This window comes from Dermacentor silvarum, chromosome 4 (genome assembly GCF_013339745.2).
Source record: "Dermacentor silvarum isolate Dsil-2018 chromosome 4, BIME_Dsil_1.4, whole genome shotgun sequence".
In the NCBI taxonomy this organism is placed as follows: Eukaryota; Metazoa; Arthropoda; class Arachnida; order Ixodida; family Ixodidae; genus Dermacentor; species Dermacentor silvarum.
Genome location: NC_051157.2, coordinates 60,441,736 through 60,462,536, shown reverse-complemented (window position 1 = coordinate 60,462,536; position 20,801 = coordinate 60,441,736). Strand labels below are relative to the sequence as shown.

At 46.6% G+C, this 20,801-nt stretch overlaps 1 protein-coding gene across 3 annotated transcripts in view; it reads left to right on the top strand.

Annotated features, from left to right (window-relative positions):
* Positions 1-242: 242 nt before the first annotated feature.
* The window catches only part of LOC119450115 (elongation of very long chain fatty acids protein 7), a 30,458-nt gene continuing 9,899 nt past the window's right edge, over positions 243-20,801 (top strand). Inside the window, exons 1-2 of one of the 3 annotated variants that reach the window (XM_049665639.1) lie at positions 243-492; positions 20,389-20,471. The gene's annotated coding sequence lies outside the window, so the exon portion shown is untranslated. Of the gene's footprint in view, positions 493-16,547; positions 16,832-20,388; positions 20,472-20,801 lie in introns of those variants that run through there. The other 2 variants (XM_037713481.2, XM_037713482.2) reach the window with 2 other exon arrangements.

Here is a 20,801-nt window from a genome sequence, read left to right as displayed (position 1 = left end):
CACAAGAGACGATGGACGCAGGCGAGTTAATAAGTAGTTGTATGACTCTCAACCCAGTTTGCTTTCCGGAAAAGATGACACATATTTATCTCAGATAAGTACGATGAACGTGAGTGCAGAACGATTCAGATAAAGTTAAAGAAATGGCAACAAATAGCAAAAGGTCATGTGGTGTTGAAAAAAAAAAAAAAACGGGGGGACGAATTCTTTGTCACCGAGTGCGACAGATGGCTCACGAACGCACATATCTGCGCGCCGCGTATCTTTAAAAAAGAAATAAACTGAGATGCGAGCCATCGCCTGTTTGTTCACTTGCTTGTGACCTTCGCCTTTTGCGTGCGCTGGTGTTTAACAACCAGGCAATTAGTCCCGCGCAGACGGTGTCAAAATTCGTGTCGTCCTGACGAGCTGTTTCCGGAACTGCAAGGCGACGTCGCCAACGGTCTTTTGCTTCTTGCACAATTTCTGTCCCATACCAAGCATATTCTTACGGTAAGAGTGGAATTTTCGATGTTACTGTAGAGCAGTAATTGAACTCAGCTCAACCTATTTTTTCTCTTTTGCGTCCCTTTACTGACATACGGTTTCGCAAGAGGGATAGGATAGGAATAAACTTTATTTGCCCAACGGTTATGGCTGTTGGTGCCCGGGGCTATAGGCTGCCAGGGGTCCATCGCCGGAGAAAAAGCTTCCGAGATCCTCGGCAATGGCCCTGGCCCGCTGGACGGCCCACTCCTGATCCTTGGGTGCCTCGCTGAGGAGGGCGGCTTGCCATCTTTCAGCGAGGCACCCCGCTTCAGAGGGTCCTGCTGTTGTCTTCTCCATTCCTCTTGGCGCTTCTTGCTCATGGCGTTGGCATTCCCAAAGCACATGGGCCATATCAGCCCGTTCGTGCTCGCACCATGGGCAGCCGGGCGACGGGTGCAGCGCGGGCCGCAAGCGGTGCAGGTGGTAGGTGTTGGTGAAAGTGCCTGTTTGCAACCGCCTCAGGTCGACTGCCTGGGACCTGTCCAGCCGCGCGCGGGGTTGTGGATATTTCTTACGTTCTTTTTTGTAGCGACCAAGAACCTCTCGGTACAAGGCCGGAAACTCCTCGATATCGCGGTTGGCGTCCCCGTGGCCCCCAGCTCCGTCCGCCGCGATTTGGGTTGTGTTTGCAAGAGGGGACTCTCCGCTGGCTCACTAGGACAATATCCCGTTTATTTGTAACAGCGAAGCTATTTAAAGCCAGCTGTGGTAGGCTTGTGGCAGGCCTGTAGGCTACAGCGTGCTCGCGGGCTATGCAGCGTAATCTCTAAACGCACGCGTAATCCTTGTGGCTAATTCTCGTCGGAATCTGCATTCATTCTAAGAGATAGTCATACTTTCTGGATAGCTTGCATGGATGGAATCCATGAGCGTTTATAACCTTTAATTATACCTAATGTCTTGCATATCTGAGTCAAATATTTCGCCTAAAGAAACTATGAATTCATAGCTTATCTTTCATGTGGGCGAGCGCCACGGCTCGCCTATAATAGCACTGTATAGTGCACATTTCAGCCGGATTATCGTGTTGCGCGATGTATTTTAGTCCTTGTGCAATTATATTCCGAACCGCATTTACTACTTGATAATAAGAACAGAACTTTGACTTTGACAGAACACGACGGCTCCTTCAACAAGGATGACTGCGTGTAGTAAAAAAGGTTTTCAAAATGACATCAAATGGCGTATTCCAACACGCCAATTTCATGCAGTTTTGTGCATGCGGCACTATAATAAAGGTCTCTTCAATGCTTCGCCGTCACAATGAACATAGCATACATATTGTGCCCTATTTATTTACGAAATTTGGCCACTTCGTTGCAGTTTTAGTACGGAGTACTCTAACATTTATTTGATCGCGTGTCTGCGTTGGTTGGCGCGAACATTCAATTTTTCGTTCAGTGTGGTGATACGTTGCTAATCAAGGGGGTGTCCAGCTTTGTGAGTTGAATGTTTAACAAAAAAAAAAGTTCATTGGGGTCTTATATTGATTGCTAAGACGACTTTGACGGCAAAAGCTTTAATGTGTTGCGTCACTTCATTTGCGATTGTTCGCTTATGTAGGTTAATTAATTGAATAACTACTATTTGGTTGTAATTCGGTTTATTGTTTTCTTACTTGATGTTACGAAGTCTTAATTGATCCTAATTAGTATGTAACTGCTCTTTGAAGCTCTTAATCTTAGTTTGGCGTGACCAGTCTTAACACGGAGCCTCGAGTTGATGTTAAGTAGTCTCTATTACTGTTCGCAACCCTTAATTACTTTTAATTTATCGTAATTATTCTTGGTTACTTAGTAAGTCACTTTAGCACGCTTTAATAAAGGTGTCGTATGATGCCAGTGTTCTTGTCTTGTTAATTACCCTAATTACATTTAACTAGTCTTTAGAACCCTTTAATTACTCTTATTTACTTTAGCTACTAGGTGCGTAATTCACTTTTACATGCTTTATTGAACGGTAGAGGTGTAGTATGCCGCATTATGATTTTGGCTACCGCAAATGTTGTCCACGATGGTCACATTCCACGACTTAGAAGCCAGTTAAGCGTTTCGCTTTAAAAGGCGCCGATGCCCAGTAACGCGCACGCACAGCAAAGCTTATGCTCCATCGCGTGCACACGCGCGCACACAGCGTTTTAGAGACCGCATCCGCACAGCCCCCCTGTGACAACGCCAAAAGGCACCCCGCGATATTCCTTTGGAGCAAGGCAGCACCTATTTAGATGCACTGGGGAGCGAGGCGAGCTTGTTAGGGAGACCGCGCATGCGCAGACCCTGGCACTACATGTCACCGGCGCGATCCGCCGGCGGAAGGCCACCGGTCCGGCGTTTCAAGTTATTTTGTGGGCACCTGTACATGACTAGGCAGTTTGCAGGTGCAGTATGGTATGGTATGGTATGGTAAAACTTTATTATTGTTCCTCGGAACGCGCGTCAGCACGTAGCGGGCCGCTCCCACGTCGGCACAGTACTCTTATTTACTTTATATTTACGGTGCAGTATGATAAAAAAAATATTACACATTGAAATCTAGTTAGAACAAACTTCGAGCACTATTACTGCGCCACAACAACCAAAATGTGATCAAGTACTTTGAAGCCATTCACATATCGGTGCTGAGATCTCAGCGATAAGATAAAAAAAATACCCTTGATGTTCTGCATTATTACCCTTTGTTTGACCACGTGAATTAGGAACTTTTGAGAGACTATTTTACCGGTCGAATCTGATTTAGTATTGGTCCAATTTTTTTATTGGCATGATGAAAGGAGATGACGCGCAAATACGGCAATGACTACTGCTTGTTTCACGAACAGGTTGTTACAGTTGCACAAACAGTTTTTAACACTTACGCACTATAACTTTAAAAGCTTGTTGACTGGCAGTGTAGCTGCGTCTATGTCAGCAACGATGTACAGTCGAGTTCAAAAGTCTAGAGACTACGGCATCATTAAAAAGAAATCACAGCATATCCACGGGGTGAATGATGATGAGTGGGCGAAGCTCCGGAGGGAATCATCGGATCTCCCGCTTAAGGGGACGCTAGCACAAACGCGTTAGAAACGTGCAGTACTCTCTAGTAAGGGGGAGCGGCCACAGCGTCTTACGCAGCCATTTACACATGCCGGAACGTGCACCGCGTTTGCCGACGCCATCACATGACTGCTGAGAGAGTATACCCCCCCCCCCCCCCCCCCGCGTATTCATAAACGCTCCTCGACTTGAACTTGACTTGCCACCGATTTGGGCAGCGCGTTCGAAACGCGTTGAAGGTAAGGCAGAGAGGCCACAGCGTCTTACACCAGCTTCTTACTCGGGCCGTAACGCGCTAGCACAAACGCGTTAGAAACGCGCTAGAAACGCGGCCTTTCGTTAATGTTGGATATTTATTGCCATCGTGGTGCGTGTGTCCATGTCCGCTTCGTGGCGTAGTGGGCTAACGCCGCGCGCTCGGAAGCGAGAGGTCTCTGGTTCGATTCCGCGCTACGGACACAACTTCGGAATTTTTTTTCTCATTTTTCTCAGACTGGTTACACACTACTACTACGACGACGGGGACGGAACGGGTGCCGCTATAAGGAGCTTCGCCCCTAAAAAAGAAAAAAAAAAAAAGAAAAAAAAACTTAATTTTTTCTAGCACAGACGTACAATGTGAAATTGTGATGATGCGTGGCACTGGTCAAACAGGCGCACGTAGGCCGTACCACGTGATTTCAACCTTTATGCCTAGGCTGCGAACAAAAAAAAAAAAAAAAAATCCTTTAGCGACAGCTCTGGTCCTTAAACTTTTGCACTCGACTGTACGTAGATCACGATGTTCCACTGCAGGCGTCTTTATAAACTGGTCGTAGGCGCTCAGAGAACGATGTATACCACGTCAAGTTTGTTATAAGTATTTTATTTCGAATTAAATATTGCTAAGCAAGGTTTACGCGTTCGTTGTAACGCATAATTCATTTCATGGTTTCTCCGAAGCCTGATTTGAGTCTATCTGTTAACGATTTTTTTTTCTTTTGCCTACCGCGTTCCCATCGTAAAGGGCAGGGACTAACAATAGCTATCCGCTAGCAATCGCTACAGCAGTGAAATATAAATTATTAGCGGAGTTGTCATCAACTGGCCAAGCTTAAATTTTTGTTTTGGTACGCGCAAACAATATATACGAGTAAGCAACGGTGCTAAAATTTGCAGTCTGTACCCATTTCCAGAACTCCCTTATGGCTGCAATCTGTTAATTTCACCTTATGTTACCATTTTTTTACTCAATTTATAATTCTTTCAGAGGCCCGCGGTGAAATAGTTGACACAATTTTCAGCCACCTCCGGATTAATCCATTGCTCATTCAATTAAGATTGTCTCACGACGTTAGAGATATGCGATCTTTTTATGTGTTTTTTTCATGTTCCATACACTTACGATTGCGCATTCGCAATTTGCTGTTAATATTTGGCTTGCGCGTTTTTGTTCGAAGTGAAGTCGAAGGGAATAGTAATTTTTGTCGAATAAGTTCGAAGTGAATAGTTCGCGTGGTGTTGGGATTTGCATGAAAGCTCAACCAACTTCAAGAAAATGACGTCGACAAATCTTTAAAAAAATAATTTTAAAAAAGATGAGAAAGTGTGTGGAAATGTTTTGCAAGGAATGAAAGTTTCATCTCTAGAAACAGTTTATTTTCACAGTGCTGTAGTTCGGATATATTCATGCAAAAATTTAACTTTTTCAACGCTCTTTACAATGCCAGCAGCAATAAATTTGTTTACAGGCTTTCGCTCAATGTTGTACTAAAGTGGCCAATTGTGCTTCAGTCTGTACTTGAAAGTGCGTAGTGGTCGAGGCCGCGTGACCGTTTTGCATTCGTCCGTTGTCGCGATGCCACATATTGTGACCTTGACTGCGTGACGCTCGCAGCTTAGTTTTGCGCAAATGTAACTTGATGCTTTCTGTCTACCAGCGAGCATAATCCGTTCAGTACACGCACAGACAAACTTGATAAGTGCGCTCGCTGGAATTTACATCAGGTCGCCCGTAGACGCAAATGCCGCTTCTGCAGCCTTCAGCGATTCAGTCTAGCCGACGCGTACGTGCGATATCATGCCTGATCTCCGATAAGCGGGAAACTCTCTTCGTTCGCCGACTGCCGATACGTCTGCGCGTACTGTTAGGTCAGGCCTAACAAGTTTTGCTTTACGGCGTGTTGACGTAATGGCCATGCGGATCTCGGAAAGCCGAGAAACCATGTCGCTAACGAAAGCGAGGGAGCGAGAAAAAAACCTGAATGGCGTCAACTTCCTTCACGAAGGCCACATTTAACGACACCGTGCGCGCAGATCTAAAATCTAGCCAGGCACCTTACAGCTTCTGAAGCTTCGGTCGCCGTTAGGCCTGATTTTCACACAGCTGTCATCCACGCCGCCCTGTCACTATCACGGCAACGGTTTCCGTAAGCTGAGAACCTGGAGAGCGTATAGCCTCACTTGTTCCTCCTCAAAACCAGGTCACCGGCGTCCCGTTTTTAAGGAAGGACAAGAAATTACATTCGTTTTCTTCGAATACTTGGAAAACTTCGAATACTGAAATTCGAGCCCAAGGTAATATCGAATAGCATAATATTCTGCCAAGTATGCAATGGAATATTCGATTGAATATTCTAAAGTATCGGATATTCGCAGAAGCCTAAATATAACATTTAGGCTTGTTTTAATTCCTTCCCGCCAACCTGCACATATTGAATTCGGGCTTATATAGTTGCAAACAAGCAACGGCCAGCCGTTGCAATCTGTTACGTCAGAGAAGCCAGTTCGTGAAATCGACGATGGTGTGACCGCTCATCTTTCCTGCCAACGTCTGTTTCTCACATACTCGTTCCTTCTCTCGGTAAAAGTGGACAACAGGCGTAACTAAGAACAATAGTCGGCCAACCTTGGTTTGTCCTTTAGGTATATGTGGGAGCAGCCCAGAGCTACGTAGTGTTTGTGTTGTTTCGTTCTTTATTAAGCGACGACAGTCTGGGAAAGCTGGCCACGGAAAAGTCGGCTGCCCAATATCCTCAACAATACATCCGTACTGAGAAAAAAAAGTAAGAAAAATACGACAATAAAAAAACACGAATAAAAAAGTGTATTTGATACAATAGCATACGTAAATATTGGAAAGAGAGAGAAGTGATAGGGTAAAGGCAGGCACGTTAACCAGGCTCAGCCAGGTTGACTACCCTGAACTGAGGAAGAGAACTGAGTATAATGAAGAAGGAGAGAACTAGTGCGCCCGCATATGTTATATAACTTCTCTTGATAAGCGGAACAACGAACTGAATTGAATTATTGGGTTTTACGAGATAAAACCACGATTTGATTATGAGGCACGCCGTAGCCTCATGTCCCGCCGGATTAATTTTGACCACCTGGGGATCTTTAACTGGCCCACGTTGCACGGGATCCACACGGGTGTTTTTGCATTTCGCCCCCATCGACATGCTGCCGCCGCAGCCGGGATTCGATCTGGTGACCTCGTGCTAAGCAGCACCACATTATAGCCGCTTAGCCACCAAGGTGGAGTGGAACGATGAATTACGTACGTTCGTGCTGTGAACATTTTTTTCGCTCTATCTTTCTACGCACTTTGCAGAAATGTTGCAGTAGTTCATGCAAAAAAGAAAGAAGTACGAGGCGGCATTCTTGGTATGAAATCTTGCGTAATCTCTAGTAGCATATACATAAGACGTAACATCGTGTGGCAATGAAGAAAGGAAACTCTTTGCGCAAGTTCGTACTACCATTAAGTGTCAGCACGTGAAATCACTCAAACGAAACGCATACAATACCGCTGCTGACGACATGCTAGTGCGAAAGGCGTGTCCACGCTAAAGGACTATTCGCCGACGTGGACCACATGGGCTGTACGCGTAGGCGAAAAGAAAATCTAAGACATTTGAGAGCACACGTTACACGAAGTTACCCGAAGTTACACGCTAGTGGATCCGGCCCAAATTGCACGTGAATTAGGAATACTCCTGACCGCGTTTTTCCGCGTGCTTATTTCAGCCGCAGCTACACAAGGAAGTCATGCATTTTCACCACGGGACATTGTACGTTTCTTGCGTAACATTTACGCGCCAGTCAAAGAACGACCTTTCAACTTGCACATACCTTCATGTATTTTGCTGAACGCACCGTGGTGGCGTATTGGCTTTCGCGTTGCGCTGCTAAGGACAAGGTCGCCGGATCAAATACCAGCCGCGGCGGCCGCATTCCGATGGGCACGAAATACAAAAACACCCGTGCATTGGGTACACGTTAAAGACCCCAGGTGGTCTAAACTAATCCCGAGTCCCCCACTACGACACGCTTAATATTCATATCGTGGTTTCGGCACGTAAAACGCTACAATTTAATTTCTTTTGCTCAAGTACGTACGGACGTTTACAATTCTCGTGCGTTATCTCCTTGGCTTGCGGTGTACGACACTGGACGAATGTTTGTACCCCAGTGGTTGTGCGTCTCGACGCCATCAGGCTCATCGCGCTCTCTCTACTTTTCTAGAAGTAACTAACTTCGGTTCACCTTTGTAGCTTATTCCTCTTTTGAATTGACATGACCTCCCACGCTATTTCTTGTCTTAACATTCTTTAGTAGCGTGACCTGCAGTGACCGACCCTAGTGCGCATGACCCGTACTGTGTGTGTCCTGCTTTATTATTTGAGATTTGTCATCTTGCTCTTTCCTCCCCTTCTTCCTATCTTCCATTTCTATGTTTCTGTCTCCTCCTTTCTGAAGAGTAGGCAGGCGTTGTGCCCCTTCCAGTGGCAGTTGCCAGCCTGCTCCTCGCTTTCTCTTTCCTGTCAAGTGTATATATGTTATCAAAACAAATAATAATAATAATAATAATAATAATAATAATAATAATAATAATAATAATAATAATAATAATAATAATAATAATAATAATAATAATAGTCGCAGTATTTCTGTTCCGGTTTCGATTTTACTTTGAGAGTGGTAGACACTGCACTTCGTTAGAACGTACCCAACGTCAGCTGTTTAGCATTGATCACTGACTGCCTCGTGGAACATCGGTATTTTATCTGATCGTACGCAGCGGAAAGCCGCCTAGGACGATGTTATCGCTTGCTCTCTCTCTGTCTTTTTCCTCTCAGCGGCTTTCAGCTTCAAATTCACTGCACGTCCTTTTTTACGGCGTTTTTAGTCTCGCCCATGTTTGCGTAAGTAGTGTTTTGCGGTCTGTTCATAGGGCATTACACGCTTTGATGGTCTGTCGATGGTGGTATTCTTCAGTTTCTTGTAAAGTAAATTAAGATTTTTGGGTTTAAAATTGCGCAACTGCGCAGAGGGTTATGAGGGACGCCGTAGGGGAGGGCTCCGGCTAAATTACGATCACGTGGTATTCTTTAACGGGTACCTGAATCTACATCAACTTAATATTTGGGTGTTTTACATGTCACAATCTCGATTTGAGGATGAGGTACGGAGGGGGGGGCTCCGGATTAATTTTCACCATCTGGGGTTCTTTAACGTGCACCTAAATATATGCACACGAGCGTTTTTCCATTCCGGCCCCCTTGAAATACTGCCGCCTCATCCGGGAATGAAAGCCGTGACCTCGAGCACAGCGGCAAAACGCCACGACCACTGAGCTACGGCGCACAAATTGCGAAACTTGCTGACTTAAAATCGTGCATATGTCCCAAGCTCATAGACAAAAACAAAGAATGAAAAAAAAATGTTATCTATCTTGTTTCGGCATAATTCCTTTGTTTCTGCTCGGCCATTATTACCGCGTAGTTGACGTATTCCGTGCGATGGAATGACAAACACGAATGTCGATCCTGGGTAAGTTGTTCATCCGCTAGTGTAAATGTGTGTTGTGATGTACGAGAGTACGAAGAATAGAATGTGTCTTCTCTTGTCATTCTTTCTTTTTTATGCGCACCACAGGCTGTGCAATATGCTCAGCTTTATGCTGACATAGCAGAAAAGGAAGCAATAAATCTCAAATTTGTTCCTGGGACATGATGAACGACGTACGCATCATGCAGCTGTAGCTGCATGATGAAAAAAAGAAAGAAGTAAGAAAACTTGCACAAAAGACATTCATGCACATTGCGTCGGGGACAATGTCATCCAAAGCGTAACTAAGCAACACTCGAGGAAGTAAAATCAGGATTTCGTTGTCTTGATGATTGCAATGCCTTAAAAAATTGTTTGTAACACTGGTAAACTGTTCTAGTCACAAGAGAATTGGTTAAATTAAACAGTAGACAGTTTTGCGGAATGATAAAAAAATATATACCTACCGGCATCTTGAAAGATAGCTTCCCGCCTTCATTCCTTGGGCATAAATGTATAACTTGATCCTGAACATAAATGTCGTAAAATTGAGGTTTCTTGTGAAAAGTAATACGTGTGCTTAAACTACCTGCACATAATCGCAGTGCATCGACAGGCTGTGCATTGAAGTTTGTTCCTACTAATTGTTCGTGAGATTTTCCCACGAAAAAAATTGGGTCAGAGCAATGCTGTCGGCATACTCAGTAGACTACAATTGCGCAAAGGTGTCACACGTGCTGCAGTATCTCTTCGTGTCCTGCGTATACCATCCACGCAGGATTTCGCGTGTATTGAGCGTGTGAACATTTCGTCGTCATGGCCGCATTTATTCACTTGCACGTACAAGGTGAGTCAAGATAAAAAAGAAAGCAATTAGCATGTGTTTCGCATGTGAAGCGGTGGTCTTCGATTCAAATAGCTACTAGAATAATTCAAGCTGCGTCTGTCTGCAGGGAAGCATGATCAGCCTAATGAGAAAAGAATGGCGGTGGTTACACGCTACGGAAAGAGATTACTAATCGAGAGTACTATGCAATGCTAACATCAGCATGCAAAAGATTACTTACACTCTGTTCCTTCCAACGCGATGCTTAAATTCGGAACCCAGCGTCGTAAACTTCGTCATTTTTCATTCTTCTTGCCGTTTGACATCGGGTTGCATGAAAGCAAAAGAAAAAAAAAGTTGCAGTGGCTTAGCTTGGCTATGCCAGGATATACGTAGCGTTAGCAAAGGTTCAGCTGATTATTCTTAGCTTTCCTGGTTGTCTAGATTGTCAAGGATTAGCTTGATTGTCATGCTTACTGCTGCTCCAATGACACACACGCGGTATACGTATTATGTGCACATGTATTCATTCCTCCTACGCTCAACCGCTAATTGCCAGGCAGCTATACTTCGGGATCCGATGAGTCAAGCTTCTCCGTTCTTCTGCGCTGTTGAGCAGCATTTGCGCTGTCCTTCTCCATGGCTATACCACACTGGCAAACGCCAGTCAGAAGCGCAGCGGCTCCAGTGCAGTGTCAGACGGCGACTGCACAGCGAGCGCGCCCCGGCGCCAGTGCGTCTACCACGGCTACGACGTCACTCCTCTGGAATGCGCAGACCGGCGGCGGTGAGTCGCGCGCGGCGGCGGCGGAGTGCGCGAGAGGTGTCGGCTCCGGTGGCTCCGGTGCGCAAGCCGTGTGACATCACTGATCCTTGCGCATGCGCAGCACGGCTCTTGATGTGCGCTGTCGCCGGGAAGCCCGGGAACGGTCACTTAGCGCAGTTGCGGATGGCATGAAAAGAAAAAAAAAAACGCATCGGAGGAATGTAATCCTTTTCGACACACTGCCTCTGGAATTTCAGTGCAATGAAAATTGTTGCAGTTCATTCTCGGCTCGTTTGCAAGGTCACCCAGCGGCGCGCACAGCCAGCGCGCTGTGACAGCGAAGATCATGGAGCCCCAGCGCGCTGGATGCCCGCTGCTGGATGACGTAAGCAAAACGTCGCTTCGAGGGGCGTGGCTGTGCGCTCGCAGCAGCCTCCCCGTTACGGTGTCGCGTGCTCTTATAGCCGAAATTCGTTCGTGCCACAGTTCAGCGGGTAAGCGCGTTTTTCCAGATCCAAAAGTTGAAATGGCTTGTACGGAGAGCTCGGGTAAATTTCTCAATTGCGATGAACCCACTGAAATTTAAAGGTTAAAAGTTAATGAGTAGACATTTGTTAATTAGCGACCAATTACCACGTATCACACGCCACCCCGTGGTCGCCACAGCTGTGGAGGAAGGAACCGCCCTCTGAAGGAACCTGAAGACTTGTCTCTGAAGGAACCACCTTTTATTTCAACACGACTATTTTTTAAATGTTAGTTAATGTTTTCCTAGAAGCACCCGGTATAGTGTGGTCTACGGTCTCTGCGCAAGTACAGGCTTTGCAATCGACGCGCCGTGGTGGTTTAGTCAATTATTAAAAAAGAACAAGAAATAAAGGAAAAGAAAACGTGGTGTTTTTTTTTTTTTTTCGCGAGATCAAATCCCGGCCGCGGCGGCCGCATTTCGGGGCGGGCGAGATGCAAAAACGCCCATGTAGCGGGCATTATGTGCATGTCAAGGAACCCCAGGTGGTCAAAATTCATCCGGTGTCCCTCACAACGGCGCGCTTCATAATCAGATCGTAGTTTCGGCACTCCAGAATTCATTTTCCTTAGCGTGTTGTTTTTCAATCCGCGCTCTCGGCCATTACCCTCAAGAATGCGTAAACGAATGCTAATGCAACGCCCAGGCGTTGATGACACGCCGAGAACTCGCGCAGCTATAATCGCGCTGCAGGCGCAGTGGTACATCCTGCAGAGATTGCCTATCGGACAAGTAACGGTTGCAGTCGCATAGGACCCGTTGCAATTCCCCAGGAATATGCTACTACACAGAGCCCATTTGCGAGTTTATCCACTGAATTTCGAATTCAAGGTTAGTTCGTGTTGAATGCGGCGGTAAGGCACGCTCGATCTTTGCTATCGAGGACTCGCGGTATTGAAACCCGCAGAACGGATCGATTTTCTAAAGGGTGCATCATAAAGTGCACCCTGTGGCTGAAATTTTATTCTTAAATTGCGGGGGTTAACGCGCCGAAACGGCGCAGTATGTTATGAGGGACTCCGTAGTGGAGGGCTTCGGAGTAATTTTGACCACCTGGAGTTGTTTATACCGCGCACCCAATGCACGCTATATGCGCGTTCTTGCACTCCGCCGCCGCCGCTGCGGTGGGGCTCGAGCCCCTGACCTCGAGCTCAGCAGCACTGTACGCTACCAGAGCATAGACCACTTAGCTACTACGGCTGGTGTGGTTCAAATGTTGTGTTGAAAAAAAAATATGAGACTGCCCTTTGGTATGAAGTGAACCAGTTCTAGTGCCTCATTACTGAGTCGATAAACGGAACCGTGGTCAGCTTCCACACTTATTGAAGAGACACTAAAAAGCAACACGAAATTCGTTATTACTGTTAGAGAAGTATTTCAAAACTACCTTGTTTGATTTGGCGGAATGATGTTTTATTACTGGAGGAGACAAAAGAATGTACAAACTTCCGCTGCTTGAATTTCCAGCAGTAACTTTAGCTCGGCGACGTCATTATGACGTCACGCCTGTAGTTCACTATAGTATCTGTTTCTGTTCCAGGCGTTTGGCGCAGGAAAAGCTCTCAAAAGTTCCTAGGTTCAGTGTTTGGTTTCTTTAGAATGCAACGTACGTCTTTGCGGATAGACAATGAACTTTTGACACGCGTGGGTGGTGTCGAAATTCATGACGTCATTTCGAGCTGGTGTGGAGACTATATATAGGGTGGCGTCACCACACGTCTTTCTTATTTTCATTTCTTTTTCTGGTCGAAGTCTAATCCCACGGTGAGAGTGTTCGCTATGCTATTACTTTAGCATAATTTACTCATAGCAGCTAACTTAATATTTGTCGTAATGTCTCTTTCAAACAGTTACCAACGAACTCATCCTTTATTTCTTTTTTCTTCTTCTTCTTTCATGATGATTTCATTTTCTTAGTGCACCGAACTTTAAGCACTGGACATTAGTGTGACGTCGTAACGCATTAGCAGAAACACGTTGGTGCGCGTATAATGGGATGTTGTGACGCTCACGTGACGTGATAATGGACACGGAGCGGCTTACAAAATGTGGGGGACGTAAATGTACCGACAAATTTCCCCATCCTTTAATACTACGTAATCAACTCGAGAGCTGTCCCACCACATCCGCTAGTGCGCTCAGAGATTGCGACATAATTTTGAGCATTTTTCTTCCCGAATAGAAAAGTCAGCGATGCCAGAAAAGACAGCGATACCAAAAGCACACTCAGAAACGTCACATTAGCCTCCTTTTTCCACAGCTCTAAGAAAATGCTAAATCATACTCTTGATATTCGTAGCCCCTCGGCAAGCTCTGGCACAAAACTTAGAATTCTGAGACGTCCTCATCATTGGATTTTAATTCCTTTACCGATGAAAATTGTGGTGTACCAGATTCAGCATGTGTGATCACGTGTCCAACCAGACATCCGAGTTGTATATTCTGATTCAAACTTAAAGACGGTTGGAACGCTTAGCTCAAAGTATTGACACTCCCATGGACAAAAACCTACAACACAACGCGATGTATTGAAGCTCTCTTCGACAACCTTGATGCACACACACACCACACACGAAACAGACAATGTCATGCCACACGCTGGGCGCGTACGTGTTCTTTTCGGATGTAATTGTGGTCCAGCGATTGCCGTATTTGAAACATGGTGCACGCTATCCCAGGAACTGAAATTGAATTCGAGCGCTGTAAATTTCGTCGGAAATAATTACTTGCGAATGTTCATGCGACGGCGCCAAAAAGTTCGTGTTGGTGCAAAATTTGATCTGATCTGCTTGGTGCAAATTTGATCTGCATTTACGTCCGTGTCCCTATCAGGTCATAATGGGCATATCTTAAAACGCATCGTAAAGCGCATATCTTAAGCATGCGTGTACGCACATGCACGCACACACACACACACACACACACACACACACACACACACACACACACACACCACACACACACACACACACACACACACACACACACACACACACACACACACACACACACACACACACACGCACGCACGCACGCACGCACGCACGCACATGCACACACGCGCGCGGGCGCGCGCGGCTTTTATCATGGCTTTTTAAAACTTCCTATGAAGAACTGCTTTTAAAATGGCCATGGTGATCTCCTTTCTCTATGGTTCTCTTTTATGTGGCGCACCCACAGGCGATCCGGGAACCTCGTCGTTGGAGTGCTGCATGAAACCCGGCCGTCTATAGTTGCAAGCACGCAACAACTGCGTGCCGCTGAGGCGGGTGCACTACGCGAGGGGGGTTCGTGGCAGACTGGTTCCCATGTGAATTTGACAGGTTCACAGAAACACTTAATAAACAATGACGTTTCACTGATTGGTGGATCGACTTTTACGTCAAAAGCTGCATAGTAGGCTACGAAGGATGCCGTATAGTATATAGATGCCTCCAAAATAATTTTACAGCGTGGGGTTCTCCAACAGCAGCCTGAATCTTAGTGCACGAACGATTTGTACTCGGCCCTCATCAGAATACTGCAGCTGTGGCCGGGAGTCAAACCCACGACGGCATGGTCAGCAGCCGTAGGTTATAGCCGCTGAGCTAGGCTGACATGACGGATCGGCCAGCAGTCAAGTGGGTATCGTGTCCCGTCAGGTGAAGCCAGTTTTCAGTTCATTCAACAAAGCGGCAGATATGCGTTGCTTCCTCGGAACCGCCGTTTGTCGGGCCTTCTGTGCTTCTTGCAGTCAATGGGGAGCCAGCTCGTTCCACCGCCGGGGGAACTCACAAGCACGTCAGCGAAGGACAGAAGACGCATGCACTTCGCCCGAAGGCCGCGCTCTTTTCTTGCTTTCCGCACCGCTGCGGTGAACGCACTGCTTCGCGCCGCTGCCTATTTGACCTGCGTGGCCCACACAAGCAAACGCTGATCCTTCCACGACGCCACTCGTCAGCCGCACTGCGTACCGTTCCGCTTGCGATGCTTGACACTTCGAGCGTGAGGAGGTCGAAACAAGGGACGACTCGCGGAGGGAAGGCTTCACGCTACTCAAGCACCAAGCATGCTACTCTTCACCTGTCTGAAGTAACATTCTCGTTTTTTTATATATATTTTGCTTTGCGGGTTGCGGTAGGGCCTTTGACGATGCCATTATTGGCCTGCTTGTACCAGGGCTATCAAACACAGGGCACACAGGGTCACTTATTTCGGAGCGTTCGAACCCCTTCCACTGTGACGCGTAATGTCTTAGAGAATTCTCTGAAATTTCTGTTAGGGCAAGTCCCAGTGAGGTCTGCGGGGAGCTGTGTGGGTTACCCGCGACCCGGTGGCGGACACGGGTTTGAGACCCCTTGTTTATACTGTCCCGTTGCTGTGACAGTAACATTCTTAACTCACACTGTTAGCTACGTTTCTGGTAGGGAGCCTGCATTCAAGCGCTCTTGTTTCTTGTATTTCGCTGTCCCTATATAGCCTTGTGTTGCTCCACGCTTCGCGAACACCGGCCCCGCAAGTAAGCGGCTTCTCTTTACATAACTGCATAAGCTTTTTGTTGTTGCTGTTTTCTTAACTGCGATCGCGCTGTTCGCGATGCTGCTCTTCCACCACCCTCTCCGCGTTTCAATTGCCGTCGCGTGCAGTGCATCAGCGACCGCCGTGTGACGACTTTGCACGCGTCACTCGGAACCCGCCGTGGAACACAACAAAGGGCGAGGGAGGAGGATGGGACGACCGGGGTTGGAAGAAAGAGCACATCTTCGCGTGAAGCTTGTCAATCCGAGGCAACCCCGCAAGCTCGGCTAGCTGCCTACCTGCCTTTTTGGCGCGGCTCGCGCCCTCTCGCCCGTTGCCACTTCGCTTGACTCTCTCTCTCTCTTCACGGCGACGGAGGCTGCTTCTCGCTCGCGCGACTTCTTTCCTCCTCTCCAGCGCCACCTTCGCCGGCTTCGGCGAAAACGCGGCTGTTTGGCGCTGTGACGGCGTGCGCGCGTGGCCCCTCCTCACCCCGCAACAAACTCGCCTCCACGTCCTCCGGATGGTAGCAGCCGCGGCGGGACCCTCTCGAATCCGGAGCATAAATAGCGATCGCACTTTCTCGGACGGCATCAGTCGCTCAGGGCACACCGGGGCAAACCGATCGGAAAACTTAGGCGCCTAATATACAAAGCCGAGTTCTCAACTGGGACTTGTGTTCTGGGCCGGCCGGTATAGAGCGGGGGCCACCGCATGTGCTGATCCGACCGGCGGTTCGGAGCACCCTACGCGGAGTTGTTTTCACTTCTGTTTACCTGTTCCACTCGTCGTCCGGTGCGGATTGCGGCGGGAAGTGGTGGATACGAGAGTCGAGCCGTACCGTAAGTACCGTCACGCGCGTGCCTTAACATCACACTCTTACTTTTAGTTTATTTTTTTTATATCACGTAAGCCAGCTGCTCCTGTGCTTTCTCTTTTCCGTCGTTTTCACTTTCGCGTTTTTCTTTCTGTTCGCACATTTACGTGCAGTTCACGCCCTGAACGAACAAGTTTTATGTAACTTAGCTTGTTTCTCTGATCTCGTTGCATCTATGAAATTTCACGGAAAGCGCAGGGTCGGCTTAGTGCTTTATCGTGTGATTTGTTTTTTTTTTTTTTTTTTTTTCCTTTCTTGGTGCTGGGGAGAAGCAAATAATTTTTTTATCTCTTCGCGAACCGGGGCTAGAATGGAAGTCCTTTCTGCAGAACACCTTGCGGTAGGGGAATAATTTGTTCCTACGCCAACGATCAAACCCCGCAGCCAGTGGATGACCCCCCCCCCCCCGCCTCCGGTATTGTCCGTACTGCCTGAAATTTCACACCGCTCGTATATAAAAACCCCCCTCCGGTAGCTTCTCTTAATAAAACTTCCTTTGTAAGCTGAATATGCGAGCGCAGCTGAATACCAAGTTGTACAGTGCAGGAATTGATTTTATCTCCCAGCAATCGAAACTTGTGACTCCGAGCTGAGGAGATCTACAGGTTTCTCGCTGTTCGCCGTTTTACACTGACGCGAGAGCACCGTGAAGTTATCCGGCGACAGCATGCAGCTTATGCCCCGCGTGTACTGGCCACAAAAGTTTTGAATTAGGCGGTACGTGGAATCCACAATGCTCCTCGCCGCCGCAAGGCGCTTTGCTTCGCTGCACTTGCTAACTAGCTGTGATCGCTTTGATACAGAGAACAAACGCGTCGCCGCGCGCAGTTCTGAGACTAATCCTCGAGAACATTGGGAAAGCGTTGTTTCGTTCTTGTTTTCTTCTTTGTTCTTTCGTTGCAGCTTCGGTAAACACAGATCTAGCCACTTGTGCGTAATTGCTTTAGGAATCCCCAGACGACTTACTTTGTTTTTACTGTTCCATTGTGCCCTCTCGATCTTATACCGACCGTATGCGGTAACACAAGGACAACGACGCCCCCACTTTGCCTTCGCTTGCTTTTCGTTTTGACCGCAACAACTCTTTGGTTACTACTGCACGCGGTGTCGTGAGCCGTTGTCCTTTTTTTTTTTCTTTTATCTGTTTTTCCCGCGCTTCGTTAGAGCTCACCACATGCTCTCCTGCGTTCTCGGCACCTTCAAACCTTAATGTTAAAATAATTTCACAAACGAGACCATCAGAAGCTCAAATGAGTTTAAAAATAAAATTAAAAAAACCCAGCTCGAAAGAGACAGCCTTGCAAAATAACCTAGAAAATGTAAGGAAAAGTGCTGCTAGCTGCCGCCTATGTTCGACCTTGGGAATTCACATTTTATTTCTCGTTCTCCAAGGAGACGCGCGATTAAAGCAAATAGCTTTCCCTGGAACTTTCGCCTGTTTTCGTGATCGGTCGTTGGACTTTGACCACTGATGCAAAGGGCGCGTGCGTTCTTTGATTCGCGCGTCGCGTTCTTACGCCGTACGTCGCGCCGTACGATAACTTACACAGTTCTTTGAGACACGCGTGCGGCTCTGTTCTCTGCGAAATTGCGCAATCAAACAAGAAACGCTACCTAAATATTCTGACTACAACAAATACATGCCTTCATGCGCTTCACTCCGTTATTAAGCAAAGATTTTTCTTGAACCGTTCGGCTATTCGCTCACATCGACAATCATCGTCGATGGTTTCTGCACATTTTTTTTTTTTTTGCTGCCAATGTTCCAGAAAGAAACTAGCTTCGCACAGCAGACGCAAGGTGTTTTGGGCAAGTCAGTCTATGCTACATGTAAATGTGCACTTGAACCGGCCGAGCGCGCAATAACCACTGGGCTATCGTTCAACATTCAGGCTCGGTAATCAGTGCGAGGTTCCTGGGCACTACGCAAACTCTGAGAACAGTGGCATCTATGCATGTACTTCGGAACCCACAACATTCAATACTATGGCGAACGAGGACGACGTTGCGGGCTTCGCAAAGAAACAACCATTCATTCTATTATCTCCGAATTTCTATCCTTTGGTAAACAACATGTTTTCCTTTGAAGCCCATTTCTCTGAAGCTAGTCTACGTTATGATATTTTTTCTAGAATTTTCACTTTACCAAGCCTCATACTTCGTCTGTTAAGTTTTATCTCCCGTCCTCCGTTTAACCACCAGCTGCTTGGCAATTCATCCGTGGTTGGTAAGCGCCGTAGTATATAGGGAGGAAACAAGCAAACAAGTTCATCTGAACAACGGCGTCCGCTGCGAGAGCTCACACTATTCTTTCAATGCCTCACCATCTCACCTGTAGTACCAGGACTGTCTTTCGTTGATGTTACTCTACCTGGTTGTTTAAGGGCAGTTTATATGAAGGACGAATCGTCTATGATTGTATGTGCGTGATTTCGAAGCGCGGAACACTTGTTGCTGGATGTGAAGTTGTGAACGCGCGTTGTGCGCCTCCCAAATTGGTTGGGAAGTTTAACTTGTCTAGATGCCCCTAAAGTTTGTCCCTTTCTCTCTCTCCTCCCCCTCTCTTGATGTCGCAATAAATCAGTTCTGCGCCGAAAAAAAAATAAATTATGGGATTTTACGTGCCAAAACCACGATCTGATTATGAGGCACGCCGTAGTGGGGGCCTCCGGAAATTTCGACCACCTGGGGTTCTTTAACGTGCACCTAAATCTAAGTACACGGGTGTTTTCGCATTTTGCCCCCATCGAAATGCGGCCACCGTGGCCGGGATTCGATCCCGCGACCTCGTGCGAAGGAATCACTGAAGTCTGTTTACGTTTTAATTTGCTTATTTGGAATTTCATTGAACGTCGAATCGCGTTCTCACCGATTAAATTTTAGGCGTTGGCTATCGTGGTTTTTCCATCGATACTCTCAACATTATTTCCTTCCACTCCACTTCCACCGCGATTCATAGACTTGCTCTGTTAGTGCTTTCTTATTTCGCCATAAACCATTGACGGTTTTTTGCAAGTTCATTATCTTTTTTTTTATTGTTGTTTCTCTTAGGTAGCATTTACATAGCCCGCCCTTTCTGTGGCCCCACTTCCCATATTTCACGGCCAATAAAGAAGAAAATATATTATTATTATTATTATTATTATTATTATTATTATTATTATTATTATTATTATTATTATTATTATTATTATTATTATTAATGTATGCAAGGAGGTGTTGGCACCTTGTAGAGGTGCCGGCTACTCCTCTGGTACGTGCACTAAAAAGAACACTCCGAAAAGAACAGAGCCATAGCAAAAGAAATTGATCTACTTTGTTGCACATGGGTCGCTCTGTAAACACTGAGGTATAGAAAATCTCGGATACTTCATTTCTCTATGTTCTGCAGCTTGCTCCCTGTACCAACTTCAATTTACTGCTATCTCGCTGTACTGTGTCCCGCTGATGATGGTTCGTTCGAAAGAGCCATACCGAGTCGGTACCGATTGTTCTGACCAGTTACGTGTTTTCCCCTTCTAGGGCATCTCAGGAGATTTCGGCGTACGGACGGAACAAGCAACCTAGCCTCCACTTCCACTTGGTGCAGGAACATACTGTACTAGGTAAGCCTTCAATGTCGTTACTCGCTGCCATGGTTGTGAAATCCTCACTGCTGATTTGTTGCAGCGTTAAAGAAAAAAAAAAGAAAATCTGCTCTTTGCACCGTTACTATACGTATCGCGGTGCTGGCAGCTGAACACCGGTCGGCAGTCAAGCAGTGAAATCGAGCGTGATTTTACATGCATGTTGCATATTCCTTTGATTATCTTGTGTCACTAAATAATAGGTAATGCTGCATGCGCGTCGAAAGAAAGCCTCTTTTTTCAGTGTGCGATTCCTTCAATAATTAAATCGTGGGGTTTACGAAACTACACAGAAAATGAAAAAAAAAA